General features: G+C 45.0%; 9 non-coding genes and 1 pseudogene across 9 annotated transcripts; all 10 read right to left on the minus strand.

Moving 5' to 3' along the window:
* Nucleotides 1-21: 21 nt before the first annotated feature.
* LOC130344810 (U2 spliceosomal RNA) lies at nucleotides 22-212 on the minus strand. Its single transcript, XR_008883634.1, has one exon. It is a non-coding gene; the product is annotated as a U2 spliceosomal RNA (small nuclear RNA).
* A 2,086-nt stretch (nucleotides 213-2,298) lies between these two features.
* On the minus strand, nucleotides 2,299-2,489 carry LOC130344822 (U2 spliceosomal RNA). Its single transcript, XR_008883645.1, has one exon. It is a non-coding gene; the product is annotated as a U2 spliceosomal RNA (small nuclear RNA).
* Nucleotides 2,490-4,577: 2,088 nt separating this feature from the next.
* Nucleotides 4,578-4,768, minus strand: LOC130344834 (U2 spliceosomal RNA). Its single transcript, XR_008883656.1, has one exon. It is a non-coding gene; the product is annotated as a U2 spliceosomal RNA (small nuclear RNA).
* A 2,079-nt stretch (nucleotides 4,769-6,847) lies between these two features.
* On the minus strand, nucleotides 6,848-7,037 carry LOC130344789 (U2 spliceosomal RNA). Its single transcript, XR_008883622.1, has one exon. It is a non-coding gene; the product is annotated as a U2 spliceosomal RNA (small nuclear RNA).
* Nucleotides 7,038-12,075: 5,038 nt separating this feature from the next.
* LOC130344800 (U2 spliceosomal RNA) lies at nucleotides 12,076-12,208 on the minus strand (annotated as a pseudogene).
* Nucleotides 12,209-14,293: 2,085 nt separating this feature from the next.
* On the minus strand, nucleotides 14,294-14,484 carry LOC130344846 (U2 spliceosomal RNA). Its single transcript, XR_008883667.1, has one exon. It is a non-coding gene; the product is annotated as a U2 spliceosomal RNA (small nuclear RNA).
* Nucleotides 14,485-16,557: 2,073 nt separating this feature from the next.
* Nucleotides 16,558-16,748, minus strand: LOC130344781 (U2 spliceosomal RNA). The gene has a single exon (XR_008883616.1). It is a non-coding gene; the product is annotated as a U2 spliceosomal RNA (small nuclear RNA).
* A 2,089-nt stretch (nucleotides 16,749-18,837) lies between these two features.
* Nucleotides 18,838-19,028, minus strand: LOC130344793 (U2 spliceosomal RNA). Its single transcript, XR_008883625.1, has one exon. It is a non-coding gene; the product is annotated as a U2 spliceosomal RNA (small nuclear RNA).
* A 2,088-nt stretch (nucleotides 19,029-21,116) lies between these two features.
* LOC130344801 (U2 spliceosomal RNA) lies at nucleotides 21,117-21,307 on the minus strand. Its single transcript, XR_008883626.1, has one exon. It is a non-coding gene; the product is annotated as a U2 spliceosomal RNA (small nuclear RNA).
* Nucleotides 21,308-23,396: 2,089 nt separating this feature from the next.
* On the minus strand, nucleotides 23,397-23,587 carry LOC130344802 (U2 spliceosomal RNA). Its single transcript, XR_008883627.1, has one exon. It is a non-coding gene; the product is annotated as a U2 spliceosomal RNA (small nuclear RNA).
* Nucleotides 23,588-25,457: the final 1,870 nt, after the last annotated feature.

Below are 25,457 nucleotides of genomic sequence, written 5' to 3' on the forward strand. Positions count from 1 at the left end.
TTTCTTTTTAACCCTGTAAGGGGGTGGTGCACTGTACCCGAAGATACTGCCATATCGGGTCAATGCATAGGGCGACGGAAGCAAGCTTCGAAATCGGCCCCCGTTCTCAAAAATCCATTTAATATATGGTCCCCAGATAGGGGACGTATCAGATATTAAACTGATAAGAACAGATACTACACTTGATCTTAGCCAAAAGGCCGAGAAGCGATAACCGTGAAAGGGGCGGGCCCAACAAGGTCCCCTTCATGGGCACTATCACTGCTTGCTGTCAGGGAGGCTGCCAGACAATTTTCCATGCACACTCTGGGCTGGGGGGCAGTCAACCACCAGTACACACAGCAGAACCTAAACCCATACCATTATTGCTAAGCAGCAAGACAGGGGCCCATTGCACTCCCACGGGGCCTTTTTAAATGCAATCCATAACCCGGATTTGCCAGGAACCCTTCTTACTCCTCCTACTTGCATGTGACACTGGGCTTAGGATCTGCATAGGAAACACACACACAAGCACACACCTACCTTTGTTGCCTGCAGATGCCTCCTTGGCTGTCCCCAAACGGTATCAAACCAACACCCACGGGAAGCTGTAAGCATAGAGGACATGCCTGCACCCCATTGGACTTACCTGTGTGGGTTAAACCCGGGTTATTTGACAACCTATGGCGGTGATGGTTCTGCTCAGGCAGAGCAGTGCTGATGCTCCTCATAAAGCTGTCGCTGCTGTGAAGGTTCTAGGTGACATCACAAATCCCTATGGTTACATACACAACAAAGCTGGGTTGTTGTTGTTTACACTCTGCAAGGCCTGTGGAAGTGAGTGACATCATAGCACTGTAGTTCTGAGGGTTCTAGATGGATGCAACAATCTCCTGTTGCTTCTATGAAGGCCATAATAGACGACATCACCAAACAGCTCCATAGTCACATACACAGCAAAGGAGAGATGTTGTTTACACCTAGTGATGTCAGTGGTATTGAGTGACATCACAGCACAGTGCTAAGGCTCCTGGGCCTGGACACAGCAGCGGCTGCAATATCTCAACGGAGAATACGTTTATATATATGTGTGTGTGTGCGCGTATATATATATATATATATATATATATATATATATATATATATATATTTCTCCGCCGAAATCACTTTTAAACCCATTTCCACCTTTTTTTCCCTTCTCTTCCTCTTACTTTTTTTTCACGTTTTTTTACGTTTTTCTCCTTTTCGCCTCTTTTCTGGGCGTATTATTCTTCTTTTTCTTCTTTTTTTTCGTCTAATGCATACCCCATCAGTGCAGCAATGCTTATTCAATACCGCCAGCAGATGGAGACACTGGGGGATAATTTTCTAAGGATTTATACTGATTTTTCCTGTCTGAATTTGTCGCACAGAAAGTTGCAGGCCAAATATGTGTGACATTTCTGCGACTTTAGCTTCTAGAGCATTTTTACAACATTATACATAGGTGCTGAATACATAAAAAGCGACTGTTCAGCGACAGACAAGTCGCATCGGCTGAAAGTAGGCCAGAATGTCAGTCCATGTTGGAGCAGGTTTAGATACAGTCTAAAGTATAGATCTCAAAGTCTGTGCACAGAATTTAGCAAGGGCCTCGCACCTTCTGATGCATCAGGTAGGTGCACAATAGCATAGCCTAACCCTCTGTACTTTGGTCTATATTGATGCGGGACATAGACAGCCAGCTGATGACCAATCCATTAGTGCAATGGATGGCTGGAAGCATTTGTCTTTGCCTTTGCAATACCACAGAAGCAATGCATGGTCAATGTACAGCAATGACACACCTGTGTGAACAGCCAGGAGACCCCCCCCCCATGTTATGTTACATAGTTACATAGTTAGTACGGTCGAAAAAAGACATATGTCCATCAAGTTCAACCAGGGAATTAAGGGGTAGGGGTGTGGCGCGATATTGGGGAAGGGATGAGATTTTATATTTCTTCATAAGCATTAATCTTATTTTGTCAATTAGGAACATTCAGCACCCACCCGCTATCAAGGCAGCTGCCTATCATGTCATGCCCTACCTGCACAGGTGTGCTGGCTACTCAAATGATCCAATTAAGGAGGCCATTTAGTCAGCAGCAGCAGAAGTCCTGTGCCTGGACGCTCCAACAGCGGCCAGACACAAGCAGAAGCAGCAGAAGCAGCAGCAGCAGCACCACCTTTTGTTTTTTGGCTGCAGCAGCAGCAAGGCCCACAGGGCTGGCTAGCTGGCTAGCCAGCAAGCAGGTAGCAATGAAAGTAGGAATCTTTCTTTTTAACCCTGTAAGGGGGTGGTGCACTGTACCCGAAGATACTGCCATATCGGGTCAATGCATAGGGCGACGGAAGCAAGCTTCGAAATCGGCCCCCGTTCTCAAAAATCCATTTAATATATGGTCCCCAGATAGGGGACGTATCAGATATTAAACTGATAAGAACAGATACTACACTTGATCTTAGCCAAAAGGCCGAGAAGCGATAACCGTGAAAGGGGCGGGCCCAACAAGGTCCCCTTCATGGGCACTATCACTGCTTGCTGTCAGGGAGGCTGCCAGACAATTTTCCATGCACACTCTGGGCTGGGGGGCAGTCAACCACCAGTACACACAGCAGAACCTAAACCCATACCATTATTGCTAAGCAGCAAGACAGGGGCCCATTGCACTCCCACGGGGCCTTTTTAAATGCAATCCATAACCCGGATTTGCCAGGAACCCTTCTTACTCCTCCTACTTGCATGTGACACTGGGCTTAGGATCTGCATAGGAAACACACACACAAGCACACACCTACCTTTGTTGCCTGCAGATGCCTCCTTGGCTGTCCCCAAACGGTATCAAACCAACACCCACGGGAAGCTGTAAGCATAGAGGACATGCCTGCACCCCATTGGACTTACCTGTGTGGGTTAAACCCGGGTTATTTGACAACCTATGGCGGTGATGGTTCTGCTCAGGCAGAGCAGTGCTGATGCTCCTCATAAAGCTGTCGCTGCTGTGAAGGTTCTAGGTGACATCACAAATCCCTATGGTTACATACACAACAAAGCTGGGTTGTTGTTGTTTACACTCTGCAAGGCCTGTGGAAGTGAGTGACATCATAGCACTGTAGTTCTGAGGGTTCTAGATGGATGCAACAATCTCCTGTTGCTTCTATGAAGGCCATAATAGACGACATCACCAAACAGCTCCATAGTCACATACACAGCAAAGGAGAGATGTTGTTTACACCTAGTGATGTCAGTGGTATTGAGTGACATCACAGCACAGTGCTAAGGCTCCTGGGCCTGGACACAGCAGCGGCTGCAATATCTCAACGGAGAATACGTTTATATATATGTGTGTGTGTGCGCGTATATATATATATATATATATATATATATATATATATATATATATATATTTCTCCGCCGAAATCACTTTTAAACCCATTTCCACCTTTTTTTCCCTTCTCTTCCTCTTACTTTTTTTTCACGTTTTTTTACGTTTTTCTCCTTTTCGCCTCTTTTCTGGGCGTATTATTCTTCTTTTTCTTCTTTTTTTTCGTCTAATGCATACCCCATCAGTGCAGCAATGCTTATTCAATACCGCCAGCAGATGGAGACACTGGGGGATAATTTTCTAAGGATTTATACTGATTTTTCCTGTCTGACTTTGTCGCACAGAAAGTTGCAGGCCAAATATGTGTGACATTTCTGCGACTTTAGCTTCTAGAGCATTTTTACAACATTATACATAGGTGCTGAATACATAAAAAGCGACTGTTCAGCGACAGACAAGTCGCATCGGCTGAAAGTAGGCCAGAATGTCAGTCCATGTTGGAGCAGGTTTAGATACAGTCTAAAGTATAGATCTCAAAGTCTGTGCACAGAATTTAGCAAGGGCCTCGCACCTTCTGATGCATCAGGTAGGTGCACAATAGCATAGCCTAACCCTCTGTACTTTGGTCTATATTGATGCGGGACATAGACAGCCAGCTGATGACCAATCCATTAGTGCAATGGATGGCTGGAAGCATTTGTCTTTGCCTTTGCAATACCACAGAAGCAATGCATGGTCAATGTACAGCAATGACACACCTGTGTGAACAGCCAGGAGACCCCCCCCCCATGTTATGTTACATAGTTACATAGTTAGTACGGTCGAAAAAAGACATATGTCCATCAAGTTCAACCAGGGAATTAAGGGGTAGGGGTGTGGCGCGATATTGGGGAAGGGATGAGATTTTATATTTCTTCATAAGCATTAATCTTATTTTGTCAATTAGGAACATTCAGCACCCACCCGCTATCAAGGCAGCTGCCTATCATGTCATGCCCTACCTGCACAGGTGTGCTGGCTACTCAAATGATCCAATTAAGGAGGCCATTTAGTCAGCAGCAGCAGAAGTCCTGTGCCTGGACGCTCCAACAGCGGCCAGACACAAGCAGAAGCAGCAGAAGCAGCAGCAGCAGCACCACCTTTTGTTTTTTGGCTGCAGCAGCAGCAAGGCCCACAGGGCTGGCTAGCTGGCTAGCCAGCAAGCAGGTAGCAATGAAAGTAGGAATCTTTCTTTTTAACCCTGTAAGGGGGTGGTGCACTGTACCCGAAGATACTGCCATATCGGGTCAATGCATAGGGCGACGGAAGCAAGCTTCGAAATCGGCCCCCGTTCTCAAAAATCCATTTAATATATGGTCCCCAGATAGGGGACGTATCAGATATTAAACTGATAAGAACAGATACTACACTTGATCTTAGCCAAAAGGCCGAGAAGCGATAACCGTGAAAGGGGCGGGCCCAACAAGGTCCCCTTCATGGGCACTATCACTGCTTGCTGTCAGGGAGGCTGCCAGACAATTTTCCATGCACACTCTGGGCTGGGGGGCAGTCAACCACCAGTACACACAGCAGAACCTAAACCCATACCATTATTGCTAAGCAGCAAGACAGGGGCCCATTGCACTCCCACGGGGCCTTTTTAAATGCAATCCATAACCCGGATTTGCCAGGAACCCTTCTTACTCCTCCTACTTGCATGTGACACTGGGCTTAGGATCTGCATAGGAAACACACACACAAGCACACACCTACCTTTGTTGCCTGCAGATGCCTCCTTGGCTGTCCCCAAACGGTATCAAACCAACACCCACGGGAAGCTGTAAGCATAGAGGACATGCCTGCACCCCATTGGACTTACCTGTGTGGGTTAAACCCGGGTTATTTGACAACCTATGGCGGTGATGGTTCTGCTCAGGCAGAGCAGTGCTGATGCTCCTCATAAAGCTGTCGCTGCTGTGAAGGTTCTAGGTGACATCACAAATCCCTATGGTTACATACACAACAAAGCTGGGTTGTTGTTGTTTACACTCTGCAAGGCCTGTGGAAGTGAGTGACATCATAGCACTGTAGTTCTGAGGGTTCTAGATGGATGCAACAATCTCCTGTTGCTTCTATGAAGGCCATAATAGACGACATCACCAAACAGCTCCATAGTCACATACACAGCAAAGGAGAGATGTTGTTTACACCTAGTGATGTCAGTGGTATTGAGTGACATCACAGCACAGTGCTAAGGCTCCTGGGCCTGGACACAGCAGCGGCTGCAATATCTCAACGGAGAATACGTTTATATATATGTGTGTGTGTGCGCGTATATATATATATATATATATATATATATATATATATATTTCTCCGCCGAAATCACTTTTAAACCCATTTCCACCTTTTTTTCCCTTCTCTTCCTCTTACTTTTTTTTCACGTTTTTTTACGTTTTTCTCCTTTTCGCCTCTTTTCTGGGCGTATTATTCTTCTTTTTCTTCTTTTTTTTCGTCTAATGCATACCCCATCAGTGCAGCAATGCTTATTCAATACCGCCAGCAGATGGAGACACTGGGGGATAATTTTCTAAGGATTTATACTGATTTTTCCTGTCTGACTTTGTCGCACAGAAAGTTGCAGGCCAAATATGTGTGACATTTCTGCGACTTTAGCTTCTAGAGCATTTTTACAACATTATACATAGGTGCTGAATACATAAAAAGCGACTGTTCAGCGACAGACAAGTCGCATCGGCTGAAAGTAGGCCAGAATGTCAGTCCATGTTGGAGCAGGTTTAGATACAGTCTAAAGTATAGATCTCAAAGTCTGTGCACAGAATTTAGCAAGGGCCTCGCACCTTCTGATGCATCAGGTAGGTGCACAATAGCATAGCCTAACCCTCTGTACTTTGGTCTATATTGATGCGGGACATAGACAGCCAGCTGATGACCAATCCATTAGTGCAATGGATGGCTGGAAGCATTTGTCTTTGCCTTTGCAATACCACAGAAGCAATGCATGGTCAATGTACAGCAATGACACACCTGTGTGAACAGCCAGGAGACCCCCCCCCCCATGTTATGTTACATAGTTACATAGTTAGTACGGTCGAAAAAAGACATATGTCCATCAAGTTCAACCAGGGAATTAAGGGGTAGGGGTGTGGCGCGATATTGGGGAAGGGATGAGATTTTATATTTCTTCATAAGCATTAATCTTATTTTGTCAATTAGGAACATTCAGCACCCACCCGCTATCAAGGCAGCTGCCTATCATGTCATGCCCTACCTGCACAGGTGTGCTGGCTACTCAAATGATCCAATTAAGGAGGCCATTTAGTCAGCAGCAGCAGAAGTCCTGTGCCTGGACGCTCCAACAGCGGCCAGACACAAGCAGAAGCAGCAGAAGCAGCAGCAGCAGCACCACCTTTTGTTTTTTGGCTGCAGCAGCAGCAAGGCCCACAGGGCTGGCTAGCTGGCTAGCCAGCAAGCAGGTAGCAATGAAAGTAGGAATCTTTCTTTTTAACCCTGTAAGGGGGTGGTGCACTGTACCCGAAGATACTGCCATATCGGGTCAATGCATAGGGCGACGGAAGCAAGCTTCGAAATCGGCCCCCGTTCTCAAAAATCCATTTAATATATGGTCCCCAGATAGGGGACGTATCAGATATTAAACTGATAAGAACAGATTTTTTTTAACTTGACTACCCTTACGGGGGCAACTTTATTAAAAATTAAATAATGTTAACAAAATTGTGCAAATATGTCAATAAATACAGTTACATATAAATAACATATTTACAACATATTAAAACATAAAATGGGCACTTGGTGGCTTTACAAGATAGAATTCCATTCTTTTAAAAACCATTTTCTAGATAAAAGCGGAAATCTCTTCTTGTCTAAAAGATAGTACTGGTACATTTCATAAAAACAGATAGATAAAATGTCCTTCACAGATAAAACCTCATGCTTGAACAATAAAATATTCCTGGCCTTCCACAGAGCTGCCTTCACACAGTTTATGATCTTCCATGCAATAGTCTCTTGAGTCCGTGTTGGGCATTCCAGGCAACCATAAAAAACCACTGCAATATTTAAGTCTTTTAGTCCAGTTATCCTTTTTACCAGAGGGAGTATCTTTGTCCATATTTTCTGCGAGTAAAAACAAGTCCATATTAGATGGTGCACGGTCTCCTCTTGTCGGCATCCCTCCCTCGGGCAGGTTGCAGAGTTGGATAATCCTCTTCGGTGCTGGAATGCCCGGCATGGAAGACACTCGTGTGCGCAGCTCCAGGCCAGGTCCTTCTGTGAATTAAAAAGATAATTAATACTCAACATCTTCCAAATCTGTATACACTTCTGTTCGTTAAAATTTTTGATGGGAGTCACGGTACTGGTTTCTTTTATTTCCTTTAGTAGTTTTTTGCTATTGCACAGATCCTGAACACTTTTACCTTTAAAATTATATAAGTTTAAAATTTTTCCTAAAATCATGTATTGAGGGGGTAAATTCAAAGAATAAGGGCAACTTAAAACTGTAGAAAACCAGCCGTTCCTCCGCATAAAATAACCAGTATTAAAACGAACAAAATAAGACCAGTAGCTATCTTTAAAAACAGTAGTAAAACACATGCTAAAAAACTTTATTAAAAGGAAAGCTTTAAAATCTGGAAAATCCTTACCGCCCCTGGAGTTCGGTTTTATCACAATTTGTCTCTTTAATTTTTCGCTCTTAGAACTCCAAAAGAAAGTAAAACAAGCTTTTGTTATTTTCTTTAGAACCATTTCGGGGGGTGGGAATACCAGACTTAAATACAATAAAATAGGTAAAAGCACCATTTTTGTAATTAAAACCTTCCCTTCCATTGTAAGTTCTCGCATGTTCCACATACATATTTTCTTATTTATTTTTTGAGCCACCAAGTCCCAGCTATTAAAACCATTATTAGACTCGTCAAAGGAGACACCTAAAATCTGCACCGACTCAGACACAGGGACGGGCACATCATACAAAGGCATTCCGCCTATGTTTAAAATGTTACTTTTGTTAAAATTGACTTTAAAACCGGAGGCACAATTAAAATATTGAATCTGTTTTAGCGTCTTCTGAAGCGATGGGGTGTCCCTGCAAAACACCGCAACATCGTCCATGTACCCCACTACCTTCGCCTCTAGTCCCCCTCCTCCTGGCAGGGGGACTCCATGGATCTGCTTATCCTTTCGTATTGTACATAAAAGAGGCTCTATTGCGCAAATGAAGAGTAGTGGGGACAAGGGACACCCCTGCTTCACTCCGGAATTTAAAATCACGCCCTGTGTCTTAAAACCATTTACTAAAATTTTACTAGTACAGTTATCATAAAAAGCTCTAAGAGACAATAAAAAGCCATCAGGTATACCCATTTTCTCTAAAACCTTAAAAAGATAAAAATGTGACACCCTGTCGAAAGCTTTTTCAAAATCTATGGATAAAACCGCCAGCTTTCCTTTTCTTAATTTGGTGTCGCTAATTACATCCTTTAAAAGGTTTAGGTTCTCCCATAAACTCCTCCCAGGCACCCCACAGACTTGGTTTGTATGAATTATTTTATGGATTACGTTCTTTAAGCGGTTAGCACACAGTTTCGCCATTATTTTATAGTCGCAGTTCAGAAGGGTGATTGGTCTCCAGTTTTTGAGTTCCGACCGGTCTCCCTTTTTGAATAGCAGGGAGACATCACCCTTCTTCCATGAGCCTGGGAGGATTTTAGACTTAAAGACTTCCGTAAAAAGGGAGAACAAATCTTCTTTTAAAATACCATAAAAAGTAACATAAAATTCAATGGGTATACCATCCGGCCCAGGCACTTTACCTGTTTTAAAACTCTTGACGGTCTCTAAAATCTCCTGCTCTGAAATATTCTGCAATAAAAAAGACTGTGAGACAGGATCTAAAAAATTGGTGATCTCCTTTAACGAGTCATTCATAAAACATTCATCAATGTGTTTTACATTAAAAAGATCCGCATAAAACTCTTGCACCTTTTTTAAAATACCCTGTACATCATTCACTCCTTCAATGTTTTCTATTAACCTTCTATTTTCATGTATTTTCTTAAAAAAATACCTGGAGCAGGTCTCGTTTTCCTCAAGATGCTGTATTCGAGACCTAAAGATAATTTCTTTTCCTTTCTGCTCCAGGCACTTAGTTATTTCTTTTTTAAGATCATGTACCTCCTTCTCCACCTCCATCCCATGTGCTCTGAATTTGTACAGGGTTTGCAGACGAGTATTTAGGATATTATAAAATTCACGTTTTTCTTTAGCTTTCCTAACCCCAACACGGATAAAAAATTCTTTTATTTTTAGTTTCATTTTTTCCCACCAGATACTGGTGGGAGTGTTGGGGTCTTTTACTCGTCTGCATTCCTTGTAAAAGGTGATAAAATCTGATAAAACCTGCGGATCTTCTAAAAGGGACACGTTTAACTTCCAGGCATTCCTACCAGTTCTCCTTTTAAAATCACTTTTAACTTTAAAATACAATAATTTATGGTCAGAAAAAACATTGGTAAAAAGATCACAGTTAAAAGGCAGTACTTGATAAGAACAAAAAATAAAATCTATCCTGGAGCTACAGCTTGCATTGCTCCAGGTAACACCGTCTTCCTCTGGTACGTTAAAATTACATTTTTTAAAAACATCAGTGAGATTAAAATCTAAAATCAATTTTTTTAACATAAAAGACGTCTTGTCATAGTTCCTACTCACTGCGTTCGAAAAACGGCGTTCTCCCCTTAAAATACAATTAAAATCACCTGATAAAACAAGAGGACTAGAATTGTTAATAAAAAGGGGTAAAATCTCCAACATTTTTATTCTTTCATTCTTATCAGGAGAACCATAAAAATTTAAAAACTGCCATTTAATACCATTAATAAAAGCGTTGACCAATAAAATTCTGCCTGGTAAAATTTCGTTAAAACTCTCAATTAAAACGTTCCCTTTAAAAAGTATGGCGACCCCTGCTGATCTGGACTCATTTGATCCAGACCAGACTGATGGACCGTGCACCCAATCATCTTCATATTCTTTATAATTTAATCTGTGCGGGATGCCACATTCCTGCAGGAAAAGGACGGAAGCAGCAAAAACCGACAAGTAATTAAATAGGGCAACCCTTCTTACTCTGGCGCTCACACTTCTCACGTTCAAGGACAGACCGGACAACTCAGCCATGGGAATGTACAAGAAAACGTCTTACACCTCTGATTCCCCCTCCGAAGCCTCATACCCCCCAAAATCTGACTCAACTGTACGCATAGAGGAAGCAGGAGAGGAGGCACCATCACTCAGCCGACCCCCCTCCTCCATCATGATTGAGGCATAGTTGTTCTCGGGCATCCTGGCAATCAGGGCTCCAGACTCATTGGGTTCTTCCACCTCTTGCCCCTCCATAGGGGTCGGGTGTTCACTTAGTTCCGTCTCTGGTACCTCAGAGACGGTCACCCCTGAAACCTCCTCCTGGCAGGGAGGAGGGGGGGTATCCCCTATGGGGACCTGTGGAGGAACGTCACTTGGGTTCCCTGCATCCGCAGGTACTTCCATCGGCTCCCCCTGGACCGCCTCCGAATAGAGTCTTCTGGAGCCCCTCCGCCTTTTAACCTTCACCTCTCCACCCGGATCATCGCTCTCAGGGGGACCCTGAGCCAGAGGTTGCTGAGGAGCGGATTCGGCCGCCGTCTGCTCCTCTCTTAACCCAGCATGCTCCTGGGGGCCAGTTTTTCCACCACTTGCACGTTTTTTGGCCATCCTCTGCTCTTTAGGGTCCCCTCCTTTTGCCTGAGGGGGGTCTTTCTCCTTCTCCATCTCACCGCTTACCTCTTGTGGGGGGGTAATCACTGGCTCTGCTTGCCTCGGCTGGTGTCCCGGTTGCTGTCCTTGCTGCCTCCAGGGTTGCCACTGCTGCTCCGTCCTATGTCTGTGGGGACAAGAGGAGAAAAGGTGACCGAATTGTTGACAGAAATTGCACCTCCCTCCTCTTGTGCATTTCTCTGTCTCGTGCTGTGTGCTACCACATTTTTTGCATGTACTTTCACAGTTTTCTTTTGTGTGTCCATATCTGTGACACTTCCTGCAGTAGCTTGGCATCCCCGCATAAAAGAGGTCGCCACACATATTATTTATTTTAAAACGAGCTGGTGGTAGTTGTATTCCCCCTGGCAATCTGTCATCTTTTTTGCATGTAACCTGAAATCTCCACTTAGATGTCCAGATGCCACAGCTGTTCATGATTTTTCCTCTGCACTCAACCTTACTAAAATAGACTTGTAAAAACAACTCAACATCGTGTAGGTTGGCGAAAGGGGAATACATCTTTACTACCACCAGCTTAATATCGTCTAGAACGTGCTCAATAATCCGGACACCCTGAAGCTTTTTGTCTTTACTCGCAGCAGCTCTGGTAACAAAATCTCTGTGGATGCCATTTTGTGTGAACGTCACATCAAAAATTTTACGCTTCGGGTAGTCCTGGATTGCCAATATCTCGCCCTTCTGTATTCCGAAAACTCCTCCGAGCACGTCCTCTACTACGAATTTCAAATCGTCCGCCCTTTTGGTATCATCCGTGAGAATGACTCTCACGGTGTTTTTGATCCTTGCGTATGCCGGCACAGAACCTGGATCCGGATCATCATCCATGGTTCTAACCTCTCTCCACCCGAAGGTCTTGAGAGGCGATCGCTACTCGTTACCCTGGGACTAGGCCCTCTCCCCAATAGCAACAAGTGGGTGAAGCCCAGGCAATAAACCTGGGCGATCCCACAAGGCCGAGGAGAGGGGTACCCGAGTACCTTCTGACCAGATCTCCTGTATTACTACACTTGATCTTAGCCAAAAGGCCGAGAAGCGATAACCGTGAAAGGGGCGGGCCCAACAAGGTCCCCTTCATGGGCACTATCACTGCTTGCTGTCAGGGAGGCTGCCAGACAATTTTCCATGCACACTCTGGGCTGGGGGGCAGTCAACCACCAGTACACACAGCAGAACCTAAACCCATACCATTATTGCTAAGCAGCAAGACAGGGGCCCATTGCACTCCCACGGGGCCTTTTTAAATGCAATCCATAACCCGGATTTGCCAGGAACCCTTCTTACTCCTCCTACTTGCATGTGACACTGGGCTTAGGATCTGCATAGGAAACACACACACAAGCACACACCTACCTTTGTTGCCTGCAGATGCCTCCTTGGCTGTCCCCAAACGGTATCAAACCAACACCCACGGGAAGCTGTAAGCATAGAGGACATGCCTGCACCCCATTGGACTTACCTGTGTGGGTTAAACCCGGGTTATTTGACAACCTATGGCGGTGATGGTTCTGCTCAGGCAGAGCAGTGCTGATGCTCCTCATAAAGCTGTCGCTGCTGTGAAGGTTCTAGGTGACATCACAAATCCCTATGGTTACATACACAACAAAGCTGGGTTGTTGTTGTTTACACTCTGCAAGGCCTGTGGAAGTGAGTGACATCATAGCACTGTAGTTCTGAGGGTTCTAGATGGATGCAACAATCTCCTGTTGCTTCTATGAAGGCCATAATAGACGACATCACCAAACAGCTCCATAGTCACATACACAGCAAAGGAGAGATGTTGTTTACACCTAGTGATGTCAGTGGTATTGAGTGACATCACAGCACAGTGCTAAGGCTCCTGGGCCTGGACACAGCAGCGGCTGCAATATCTCAACGGAGAATACGTTTATATATATGTGTGTGTGTGCGCGTATATATATATATATATATATATATATATATATATATATATATATTTCTCCGCCGAAATCACTTTTAAACCCATTTCCACCTTTTTTTCCCTTCTCTTCCTCTTACTTTTTTTTCACGTTTTTTTACGTTTTTCTCCTTTTCGCCTCTTTTCTGGGCGTATTATTCTTCTTTTTCTTCTTTTTTTTCGTCTAATGCATACCCCATCAGTGCAGCAATGCTTATTCAATACCGCCAGCAGATGGAGACACTGGGGGATAATTTTCTAAGGATTTATACTGATTTTTCCTGTCTGAATTTGTCGCACAGAAAGTTGCAGGCCAAATATGTGTGACATTTCTGCGACTTTAGCTTCTAGAGCATTTTTACAACATTATACATAGGTGCTGAATACATAAAAAGCGACTGTTCAGCGACAGACAAGTCGCATCGGCTGAAAGTAGGCCAGAATGTCAGTCCATGTTGGAGCAGGTTTAGATACAGTCTAAAGTATAGATCTCAAAGTCTGTGCACAGAATTTAGCAAGGGCCTCGCACCTTCTGATGCATCAGGTAGGTGCACAATAGCATAGCCTAACCCTCTGTACTTTGGTCTATATTGATGCGGGACATAGACAGCCAGCTGATGACCAATCCATTAGTGCAATGGATGGCTGGAAGCATTTGTCTTTGCCTTTGCAATACCACAGAAGCAATGCATGGTCAATGTACAGCAATGACACACCTGTGTGAACAGCCAGGAGACCCCCCCCCCCATGTTATGTTACATAGTTACATAGTTAGTACGGTCGAAAAAAGACATATGTCCATCAAGTTCAACCAGGGAATTAAGGGGTAGGGGTGTGGCGCGATATTGGGGAAGGGATGAGATTTTATATTTCTTCATAAGCATTAATCTTATTTTGTCAATTAGGAACATTCAGCACCCACCCGCTATCAAGGCAGCTGCCTATCATGTCATGCCCTACCTGCACAGGTGTGCTGGCTACTCAAATGATCCAATTAAGGAGGCCATTTAGTCAGCAGCAGCAGAAGTCCTGTGCCTGGACGCTCCAACAGCGGCCAGACACAAGCAGAAGCAGCAGAAGCAGCAGCAGCAGCACCACCTTTTGTTTTTTGGCTGCAGCAGCAGCAAGGCCCACAGGGCTGGCTAGCTGGCTAGCCAGCAAGCAGGTAGCAATGAAAGTAGGAATCTTTCTTTTTAACCCTGTAAGGGGGTGGTGCACTGTACCCGAAGATACTGCCATATCGGGTCAATGCATAGGGCGACGGAAGCAAGCTTCGAAATCGGCCCCCGTTCTCAAAAATCCATTTAATATATGGTCCCCAGATAGGGGACGTATCAGATATTAAACTGATAAGAACAGATACTACACTTGATCTTAGCCAAAAGGCCGAGAAGCGATAACCGTGAAAGGGGCGGGCCCAACAAGGTCCCCTTCATGGGCACTATCACTGCTTGCTGTCAGGGAGGCTGCCAGACAATTTTCCATGCACACTCTGGGCTGGGGGGCAGTCAACCACCAGTACACACAGCAGAACCTAAACCCATACCATTATTGCTAAGCAGCAAGACAGGGGCCCATTGCACTCCCACGGGGCCTTTTTAAATGCAATCCATAACCCGGATTTGCCAGGAACCCTTCTTACTCCTCCTACTTGCATGTGACACTGGGCTTAGGATCTGCATAGGAAACACACACACAAGCACACACCTACCTTTGTTGCCTGCAGATGCCTCCTTGGCTGTCCCCAAACGGTATCAAACCAACACCCACGGGAAGCTGTAAGCATAGAGGACATGCCTGCACCCCATTGGACTTACCTGTGTGGGTTAAACCCGGGTTATTTGACAACCTATGGCGGTGATGGTTCTGCTCAGGCAGAGCAGTGCTGATGCTCCTCATAAAGCTGTCGCTGCTGTGAAGGTTCTAGGTGACATCACAAATCCCTATGGTTACATACACAACAAAGCTGGGTTGTTGTTGTTTACACTCTGCAAGGCCTGTGGAAGTGAGTGACATCATAGCACTGTAGTTCTGAGGGTTCTAGATGGATGCAACAATCTCCTGTTGCTTCTATGAAGGCCATAATAGACGACATCACCAAACAGCTCCATAGTCACATACACAGCAAAGGAGAGATGTTGTTTACACCTAGTGATGTCAGTGGTATTGAGTGACATCACAGCACAGTGCTAAGGCTCCTGGGCCTGGACACAGCAGCGGCTGCAATATCTCAACGGAGAATACGTTTATATATATGTGTGTGTGTGCGCGTATATATATATATATATATATATATATATATATATTTCTCCGCCGAAATCACTTTTAAACCCATTTCCACCTTTTTTTCCCTTCTCTTCCTCTTACTTTTTTTTCACGTTTTTTTACGTTTTTCTCCTTTTCGCCTCTTTTCTGGGCGTATTATTCTTCTTTTTCTTCTTTTTTTTTGTCTAATGCATACCCCATCAGTGCAGCAATGCTTATTCAATACCGCCAGCAGATGGAGACACTGGGGGATAATTTTCTAAGGATTTATACTGATTTTTCCTGTCTGAATTTGTCGCACAGAAAGTTGCAGGCCAAATATGTGTGACATTTCTGCGACTTTAGCTTCTAGAGCATTTTTACAACATTATACATAGGTGCTGAATACATAAAAAGCGACTGTTCAGCGACAGACAAGTCGCATCGGCTGAAAGTAGGCCAGAATGTCAGTCCATGTTGGAGCAGGTTTAGATACAGTCTAAAGTATAGATCTCAAAGTCTGTGCACAGAATTTAGCAAGGGCCTCGCACCTTCTGATGCATCAGGTAGGTGCACAATAGCATAGCCTAACCCTCTGTACTTTGGTCTATATTGATGCGGGACATAGACAGCCAGCTGATGACCAATCCATTAGTGCAATGGATGGCTGGAAGCATTTGTCTTTGCCTTTGCAATACCACAGAAGCAATGCATGGTCAATGTACAGCAATGACACACCTGTGTGAACAGCCAGGAGACCCCCCCCCATGTTATGTTACATAGTTACATAGTTAGTACGGTCGAAAAAAGACATATGTCCATCAAGTTCAACCAGGGAATTAAGGGGTAGGGGTGTGGCGCGATATTGGGGAAGGGATGAGATTTTATATTTCTTCATAAGCATTAATCTTATTTTGTCAATTAGGAACATTCAGCACCCACCCGCTATCAAGGCAGCTGCCTATCATGTCATGCCCTACCTGCACAGGTGTGCTGGCTACTCAAATGATCCAATTAAGGAGGCCATTTAGTCAGCAGCAGCAGAAGTCCTGTGCCTGGACGCTCCAACAGCGGCCAGACACAAGCAGAAGCAGCAGAAGCAGCAGCAGCAGCACCACCTTTTGTTTTTTGGCTGCAGCAGCAGCAAGGCCCACAGGGCTGGCTAGCTGGCTAGCCAGCAAGCAGGTAGCAATGAAAGTAGGAATCTTTCTTTTTAACCCTGTAAGGGGGTGGTGCACTGTACCCGAAGATACTGCCATATCGGGTCAATGCATAGGGCGACGGAAGCAAGCTTCGAAATCGGCCCCCGTTCTCAAAAATCCATTTAATATATGGTCCCCAGATAGGGGACGTATCAGATATTAAACTGATAAGAACAGATACTACACTTGATCTTAGCCAAAAGGCCGAGAAGCGATAACCGTGAAAGGGGCGGGCCCAACAAGGTCCCCTTCATGGGCACTATCACTGCTTGCTGTCAGGGAGGCTGCCAGACAATTTTCCATGCACACTCTGGGCTGGGGGGCAGTCAACCACCAGTACACACAGCAGAACCTAAACCCATACCATTATTGCTAAGCAGCAAGACAGGGGCCCATTGCACTCCCACGGGGCCTTTTTAAATGCAATCCATAACCCGGATTTGCCAGGAACCCTTCTTACTCCTCCTACTTGCATGTGACACTGGGCTTAGGATCTGCATAGGAAACACACACACAAGCACACACCTACCTTTGTTGCCTGCAGATGCCTCCTTGGCTGTCCCCAAACGGTATCAAACCAACACCCACGGGAAGCTGTAAGCATAGAGGACATGCCTGCACCCCATTGGACTTACCTGTGTGGGTTAAACCCGGGTTATTTGACAACCTATGGCGGTGATGGTTCTGCTCAGGCAGAGCAGTGCTGATGCTCCTCATAAAGCTGTCGCTGCTGTGAAGGTTCTAGGTGACATCACAAATCCCTATGGTTACATACACAACAAAGCTGGGTTGTTGTTGTTTACACTCTGCAAGGCCTGTGGAAGTGAGTGACATCATAGCACTGTAGTTCTGAGGGTTCTAGATGGATGCAACAATCTCCTGTTGCTTCTATGAAGGCCATAATAGACGACATCACCAAACAGCTCCATAGTCACATACACAGCAAAGGAGAGATGTTGTTTACACCTAGTGATGTCAGTGGTATTGAGTGACATCACAGCACAGTGCTAAGGCTCCTGGGCCTGGACACAGCAGCGGCTGCAATATCTCAACGGAGAATACGTTTATATATATGTGTGTGTGTGCGCGTATATATATATATATATATATATATATATATATATATATATATATATATTTCTCCGCCGAAATCACTTTTAAACCCATTTCCACCTTTTTTTCCCTTCTCTTCCTCTTACTTTTTTTTCACGTTTTTTTACGTTTTTCTCCTTTTCGCCTCTTTTCTGGGCGTATTATTCTTCTTTTTCTTCTTTTTTTTCGTCTAATGCATACCCCATCAGTGCAGCAATGCTTATTCAATACCGCCAGCAGATGGAGACACTGGGGGATAATTTTCTAAGGATTTATACTGATTTTTCCTGTCTGACTTTGTCGCACAGAAAGTTGCAGGCCAAATATGTGTGACATTTCTGCGACTTTAGCTTCTAGAGCATTTTTACAACATTATACATAGGTGCTGAATACATAAAAAGCGACTGTTCAGCGACAGACAAGTCGCATCGGCTGAAAGTAGGCCAGAATGTCAGTCCATGTTGGAGCAGGTTTAGATACAGTCTAAAGTATAGATCTCAAAGTCTGTGCACAGAATTTAGCAAGGGCCTCGCACCTTCTGATGCATCAGGTAGGTGCACAATAGCATAGCCTAACCCTCTGTACTTTGGTCTATATTGATGCGGGACATAGACAGCCAGCTGATGACCAATCCATTAGTGCAATGGATGGCTGGAAGCATTTGTCTTTGCCTTTGCAATACCACAGAAGCAATGCATGGTCAATGTACAGCAATGACACACCTGTGTGAACAGCCAGGAGACCCCCCCCCCCATGTTATGTTACATAGTTACATAGTTAGTACGGTCGAAAAAAGACATATGTCCATCAAGTTCAACCAGGGAATTAAGGGGTAGGGGTGTGGCGCGATATTGGGGAAGGGATGAGATTTTATATTTCTTCATAAGCATTAATCTTATTTTGTCAATTAGGAACATTCAGCACCCACCCGCTATCAAGGCAGCTGCCTATCATGTCATGCCCTACCTGCACAGGTGTGCTGGCTACTCAAATGATCCAATTAAGGAGGCCATTTAGTCAGCAGCAGCAGAAGTCCTGTGCCTGGACGCTCCAACAGCGGCCAGACACAAGCAGAAGCAGCAGAAGCAGCAGCAGCAGCACCACCTTTTGTTTTTTGGCTGCAGCAGCAGCAAGGCCCACAGGGCTGGCTAGCTGGCTAGCCAGCAAGCAGGTAGCAATGAAAGTAGGAATCTTTCTTTTTAACCCTGTAAGGGGGTGGTGCACTGTACCCGAAGATACTGCCATATCGGGTCAATGCATAGGGCGACGGAAGCAAGCTTCGAAATCGGCCCCCGTTCTCAAAAATCCATTTAATATATGGTCCCCAGATAGGGGACGTATCAGATATTAAACTGATAAGAACAGATACTACACTTGATCTTAGCCAAAAGGCCGAGAAGCGATAACCGTGAAAGGGGCGGGCCCAACAAGGTCCCCTTCATGGGCACTATCACTGCTTGCTGTCAGGGAGGCTGCCAGACAATTTTCCATGCACACTCTGGGCTGGGGGGCAGTCAACCACCAGTACACACAGCAGAACCTATACCCATACCATTATTGCTAAGCAGCAAGACAGGGGCCCATTGCACTCCCACGGGGCCTTTTTAAATGCAATCCATAACCCGGATTTGCCAGGAACCCTTCTTACTCCTCCTACTTGCATGTGACACTGGGCTTAGGATCTGCATAGGAAACACACACACAAGCACACACCTACCTTTGTTGCCTGCAGATGCCTCCTTGGCTGTCCCCAAACGGTATCAAACCAACACCCACGGGAAGCTGTAAGCATAGAGGACATGCCTGCACCCCATTGGACTTACCTGTGTGGGTTAAACCCGGGTTATTTGACAACCTATGGCGGTGATGGTTCTGCTCAGGCAGAGCAGTGCTGATGCTCCTCATAAAGCTGTCGCTGCTGTGAAGGTTCTAGGTGACATCACAAATCCCTATGGTTACATACACAACAAAGCTGGGTTGTTGTTGTTTACACTCTGCAAGGCCTGTGGAAGTGAGTGACATCATAGCACTGTAGTTCTGAGGGTTCTAGATGGATGCAACAATCTCCTGTTGCTTCTATGAAGGCCATAATAGACGACATCACCAAACAGCTCCATAGTCACATACACAGCAAAGGAGAGATGTTGTTTACACCTAGTGATGTCAGTGGTATTGAGTGACATCACAGCACAGTGCTAAGGCTCCTGGGCCTGGACACAGCAGCGGCTGCAATATCTCAACGGAGAATACGTTTATATATATGTGTGTGTGTGCGCGTATATATATATATATATATATATATATATATATATATATATATATATATTTCTCCGCCGAAATCACTTTTAAACCCATTTCCACCTTTTTTTCCCTTCTCTTCCTCTTACTTTTTTTTCACGTTTTTTTACGTTTTTCTCCTTTTCGCCTCTTTTCTGGGCGTATTATTCTTCTTTTTCTTCTTTTTTTTCGTCTAATGCATACCCCATCAGTGCAGCAATGCTTATTCAATACCGCCAGCAGATGGAGACACTGGGGGATAATTTTCTAAGGATTTATACTGATTTTTCCTGTCTGAATTTGTCGCACAGAAAGTTGCAGGCCAAATATGTGTGACATTTCTGCGACTTTAGCTTCTAGAGCATTTTTACAACATTATACATAGGTGCTGAATACATAAAAAGCGACTGTTCAGCGACAGACAAGTCGCATCGGCTGAAAGTAGGCCAGAATGTCAGTCCATGTTGGAGCAGGTTTAGATACAGTCTAAAGTATAGATCTCAAAGTCTGTGCACAGAATTTAGCAAGGGCCTCGCACCTTCTGATGCATCAGGTAGGTGCACAATAGCATAGCCTAACCCTCTGTACTTTGGTCTATATTGATGCGGGACATAGACAGCCAGCTGATGACCAATCCATTAGTGCAATGGATGGCTGGAAGCATTTGTCTTTGCCTTTGCAATACCACAGAAGCAATGCATGGTCAATGTACAGCAATGACACACCTGTGTGAACAGCCAGGAGACCCCCCCCCCATGTTATGTTACATAGTTACATAGTTAGTACGGTCGAAAAAAGACATATGTCCATCAAGTTCAACCAGGGAATTAAGGGGTAGGGGTGTGGCGCGATATTGGGGAAGGGATGAGATTTTATATTTCTTCATAAGCATTAATCTTATTTTGTCAATTAGGAACATTCAGCACCCACCCGCTATCAAGGCAGCTGCCTATCATGTCATGCCCTACCTGCACAGGTGTGCTGGCTACTCAAATGATCCAATTAAGGAGGCCATTTAGTCAGCAGCAGCAGAAGTCCTGTGCCTGGACGCTCCAACAGCGGCCAGACACAAGCAGAAGCAGCAGAAGCAGCAGCAGCAGCACCACCTTTTGTTTTTTGGCTGCAGCAGCAGCAAGGCCCACAGGGCTGGCTAGCTGGCTAGCCAGCAAGCAGGTAGCAATGAAAGTAGGAATCTTTCTTTTTAACCCTGTAAGGGGGTGGTGCACTGTACCCGAAGATACTGCCATATCGGGTCAATGCATAGGGCGACGGAAGCAAGCTTCGAAATCGGCCCCCGTTCTCAAAAATCCATTTAATATATGGTCCCCAGATAGGGGACGTATCAGATATTAAACTGATAAGAACAGATACTACACTTGATCTTAGCCAAAAGGCCGAGAAGCGATAACCGTGAAAGGGGCGGGCCCAACAAGGTCCCCTTCATGGGCACTATCACTGCTTGCTGTCAGGGAGGCTGCCAGACAATTTTCCATGCACACTCTGGGCTGGGGGGCAGTCAACCACCAGTACACACAGCAGAACCTAAACCCATACCATTATTGCTAAGCAGCAAGACAGGGGCCCATTGCACTCCCACGGGGCCTTTTTAAATGCAATCCATAACCCGGATTTGCCAGGAACCCTTCTTACTCCTCCTACTTGCATGTGACACTGGGCTTAGGATCTGCATAGGAAACACACACACAAGCACACACCTACCTTTGTTGCCTGCAGATGCCTCCTTGGCTGTCCCCAAACGGTATCAAACCAACACCCACGGGAAGCTGTAAGCATAGAGGACATGCCTGCACCCCATTGGACTTACCTGTGTGGGTTAAACCCGGGTTATTTGACAACCTATGGCGGTGATGGTTCTGCTCAGGCAGAGCAGTGCTGATGCTCCTCATAAAGCTGTCGCTGCTGTGAAGGTTCTAGGTGACATCACAAATCCCTATGGTTACATACACAACAAAGCTGGGTTGTTGTTGTTTACACTCTGCAAGGCCTGTGGAAGTGAGTGACATCATAGCACTGTAGTTCTGAGGGTTCTAGATGGATGCAACAATCTCCTGTTGCTTCTATGAAGGCCATAATAGACGACATCACCAAACAGCTCCATAGTCACATACACAGCAAAGGAGAGATGTTGTTTACACCTAGTGATGTCAGTGGTATTGAGTGACATCACAGCACAGTGCTAAGGCTCCTGGGCCTGGACACAGCAGCGGCTGCAATATCTCAACGGAGAATACGTTTATATATATGTGTGTGTGTGCGCGTATATATATATATATATATATATATATATATATATATATATATATATATTTCTCCGCCGAAATCACTTTTAAACCCATTTCCACCTTTTTTTCCCTTCTCTTCCTCTTACTTTTTTTTCACGTTTTTTTACGTTTTTCTCCTTTTCGCCTCTTTTCTGGGCGTATTATTCTTCTTTTTCTTCTTTTTTTTCGTCTAATGCATACCCCATCAGTGCAGCAATGCTTATTCAATACCGCCAGCAGATGGAGACACTGGGGGATAATTTTCTAAGGATTTATACTGATTTTTCCTGTCTGAATTTGTCGCACAGAAAGTTGCAGGCCAAATATGTGTGACATTTCTGCGACTTTAGCTTCTAGAGCATTTTTACAACATTATACATAGGTGCTGAATACATAAAAAGCGACTGTTCAGCGACAGACAAGTCGCATCGGCTGAAAGTAGGCCAGAATGTCAGTCCATGTTGGAGCAGGTTTAGATACAGTCTAAAGTATAGATCTCAAAGTCTGTGCACAGAATTTAGCAAGGGCCTCGCACCTTCTGATGCATCAGGTAGGTGCACAATAGCATAGCCTAACCCTCCGTACTTTGGTCTATATTGATGCGGGACATAGACAGCCAGCTGATGACCAATCCATTAGTGCAATGGATGGCTGGAAGCATTTGTCTTTGCCTTTGCAATACCACAGAAGCAATGCATGGTCAATGTACAGCAATGACACACCTGTGTGAACAGCCAGGAGACCCCCCCCCCCATGTTATGTTACATAGTTACATAGTTAGTACGGTCGAAAAAAGACATATGTCCATCAAGTTCAACCAGGGAATTAAGGGGTAGGGGTGTGGCGCGATATTGGGGAAGGGATGAGATTTTATATTTCTTCATAAGCATTAATCTTATTTTGTCAATTAGGAACATTCAGCACCCACCCGCTATCAAGGCAGCTGCCTATCATGTCATGCCCTACCTGCACAGGTGTGCTGGCTACTCAAATGATCCAATTAAGGAGGCCATTTAGTCAGCAGCAGCAGAAGTCCTGTGCCTGGACGCTCCAACAGCGGCCAGACACAAGCAGAAGCAGCAGAAGCAGCAGCAGCAGCACCACCTTTTGTTTTTTGGCTGCAGCAGCAGCAAGGCCCACAGGGCTGGCTAGCTGGCTAGCCAGCAAGCAGGTAGCAATGAAAGTAGGAATCTTTCTTTTTAACCCTGTAAGGGGGTGGTGCACTGTACCCGAAGATACTGCCATATCGGGTCAATGCATAGGGCGACGGAAGCAAGCTTCGAAATCGGCCCCCGTTCTCAAAAATCCATTTAATATATGGTCCCCAGATAGGGGACGTATCAGATATTAAACTGATAAGAACAGATACTACACTTGATCTTAGCCAAAAGGCCGAGAAGCGATAACCGTGAAAGGGGCGGGCCCAACAAGGTCCCCTTCATGGGCACTATCACTGCTTGCTGTCAGGGAGGCTGCCAGACAATTTTCCATGCACACTCTGGGCTGGGGGGCAGTCAACCACCAGTACACACAGCAGAACCTAAACCCATACCATTATTGCTAAGCAGCAAGACAGGGGCCCATTGCACTCCCACGGGGCCTTTTTAAATGCAATCCATAACCCGGATTTGCCAGGAACCCTTCTTACTCCTCCTACTTGCATGTGACACTGGGCTTAGGATCTGCATAGGAAACACACACACAAGCACACACCTACCTTTGTTGCCTGCAGATGCCTCCTTGGCTGTCCCCAAACGGTATCAAACCAACACCCACGGGAAGCTGTAAGCATAGAGGACATGCCTGCACCCCATTGGACTTACCTGTGTGGGTTAAACCCGGGTTATTTGACAACCTATGGCGGTGATGGTTCTGCTCAGGCAGAGCAGTGCTGATGCTCCTCATAAAGCTGTCGCTGCTGTGAAGGTTCTAGGTGACATCACAAATCCCTATGGTTACATACACAACAAAGCTGGGTTGTTGTTGTTTACACTCTGCAAGGCCTGTGGAAGTGAGTGACATCATAGCACTGTAGTTCTGAGGGTTCTAGATGGATGCAACAATCTCCTGTTGCTTCTATGAAGGCCATAATAGACGACATCACCAAACAGCTCCATAGTCACATACACAGCAAAGGAGAGATGTTGTTTACACCTAGTGATGTTCAGTGGTATTGAGTGACATCACAGCACAGTGCTAAGGCTCCTGGGCCTGGACACAGCAGCGGCTGCAATATCTCAACGGAGAATACGTTTATATATATGTGTGTGTGTGCGCGTATATATATATATATATATATATATATATATATATATATATATATTTCTCCGCCGAAATCACTTTTAAACCCATTTCCACCTTTTTTTCCCTTCTCTTCCTCTTACTTTTTTTTCACGTTTTTTTACGTTTTTCTCCTTTTCGCCTCTTTTCTGGGCGTATTATTCTTCTTTTTCTTCTTTTTTTTCGTCTAATGCATACCCCATCAGTGCAGCAATGCTTATTCAATACCGCCAGCAGATGGAGACACTGGGGGATAATTTTCTAAGGATTTATACTGATTTTTCCTGTCTGAATTTGTCGCACAGAAAGTTGCAGGCCAAATATGTGTGACATTTCTGCGACTTTAGCTTCTAGAGCATTTTTACAACATTATACATAGGTGCTGAATACATAAAAAGCGACTGTTCAGCGACAGACAAGTCGCATCGGCTGAAAGTAGGCCAGAATGTCAGTCCATGTTGGAGCAGGTTTAGATACAGTCTAAAGCATAGATCTCAAAGTCTGTGCACAGAATTTAGCAAGGGCCTCGCACCTTCTGATGCATCAGGTAGGTGCACAATAGCATAGCCTAACCCTCTGTACTTTGGTCTATATTGATGCGGGACATAGACAGCCAGCTGATGACCAATCCATTAGTGCAATGGATGGCTGGAAGCATTTGTCTTTGCCTTTGCAATACCACAGAAGCAATGCATGGTCAATGTACAGCAATGACACACCTGTGTGAACAGCCAGGAGACCCCCCCCCCCCATGTTATGTTACATAGTTACATAGTTAGTACGGTCGAAAAAAGACATATGTCCATCACGTTCAACCAGGGAATTAAGGGGTAGGGGTGTGGCGCGATATTGGGGAAGGGATGAGATTTTATATTTCTTCATAAGCATTAATCTTATTTTGTCAATTAGGAACATTCAGCACCCACCCGCTATCAAGGCAGCTGCCTATCATGTCATGCCCTACCTGCACAGGTGTGCTGGCTACTCAAATGAT

Source organism: Hyla sarda, unplaced genomic scaffold (genome assembly GCF_029499605.1).
Source record: "Hyla sarda isolate aHylSar1 unplaced genomic scaffold, aHylSar1.hap1 scaffold_735, whole genome shotgun sequence".
Lineage (NCBI taxonomy): Eukaryota > Metazoa > Chordata > Amphibia > Anura > Hylidae > Hyla > Hyla sarda.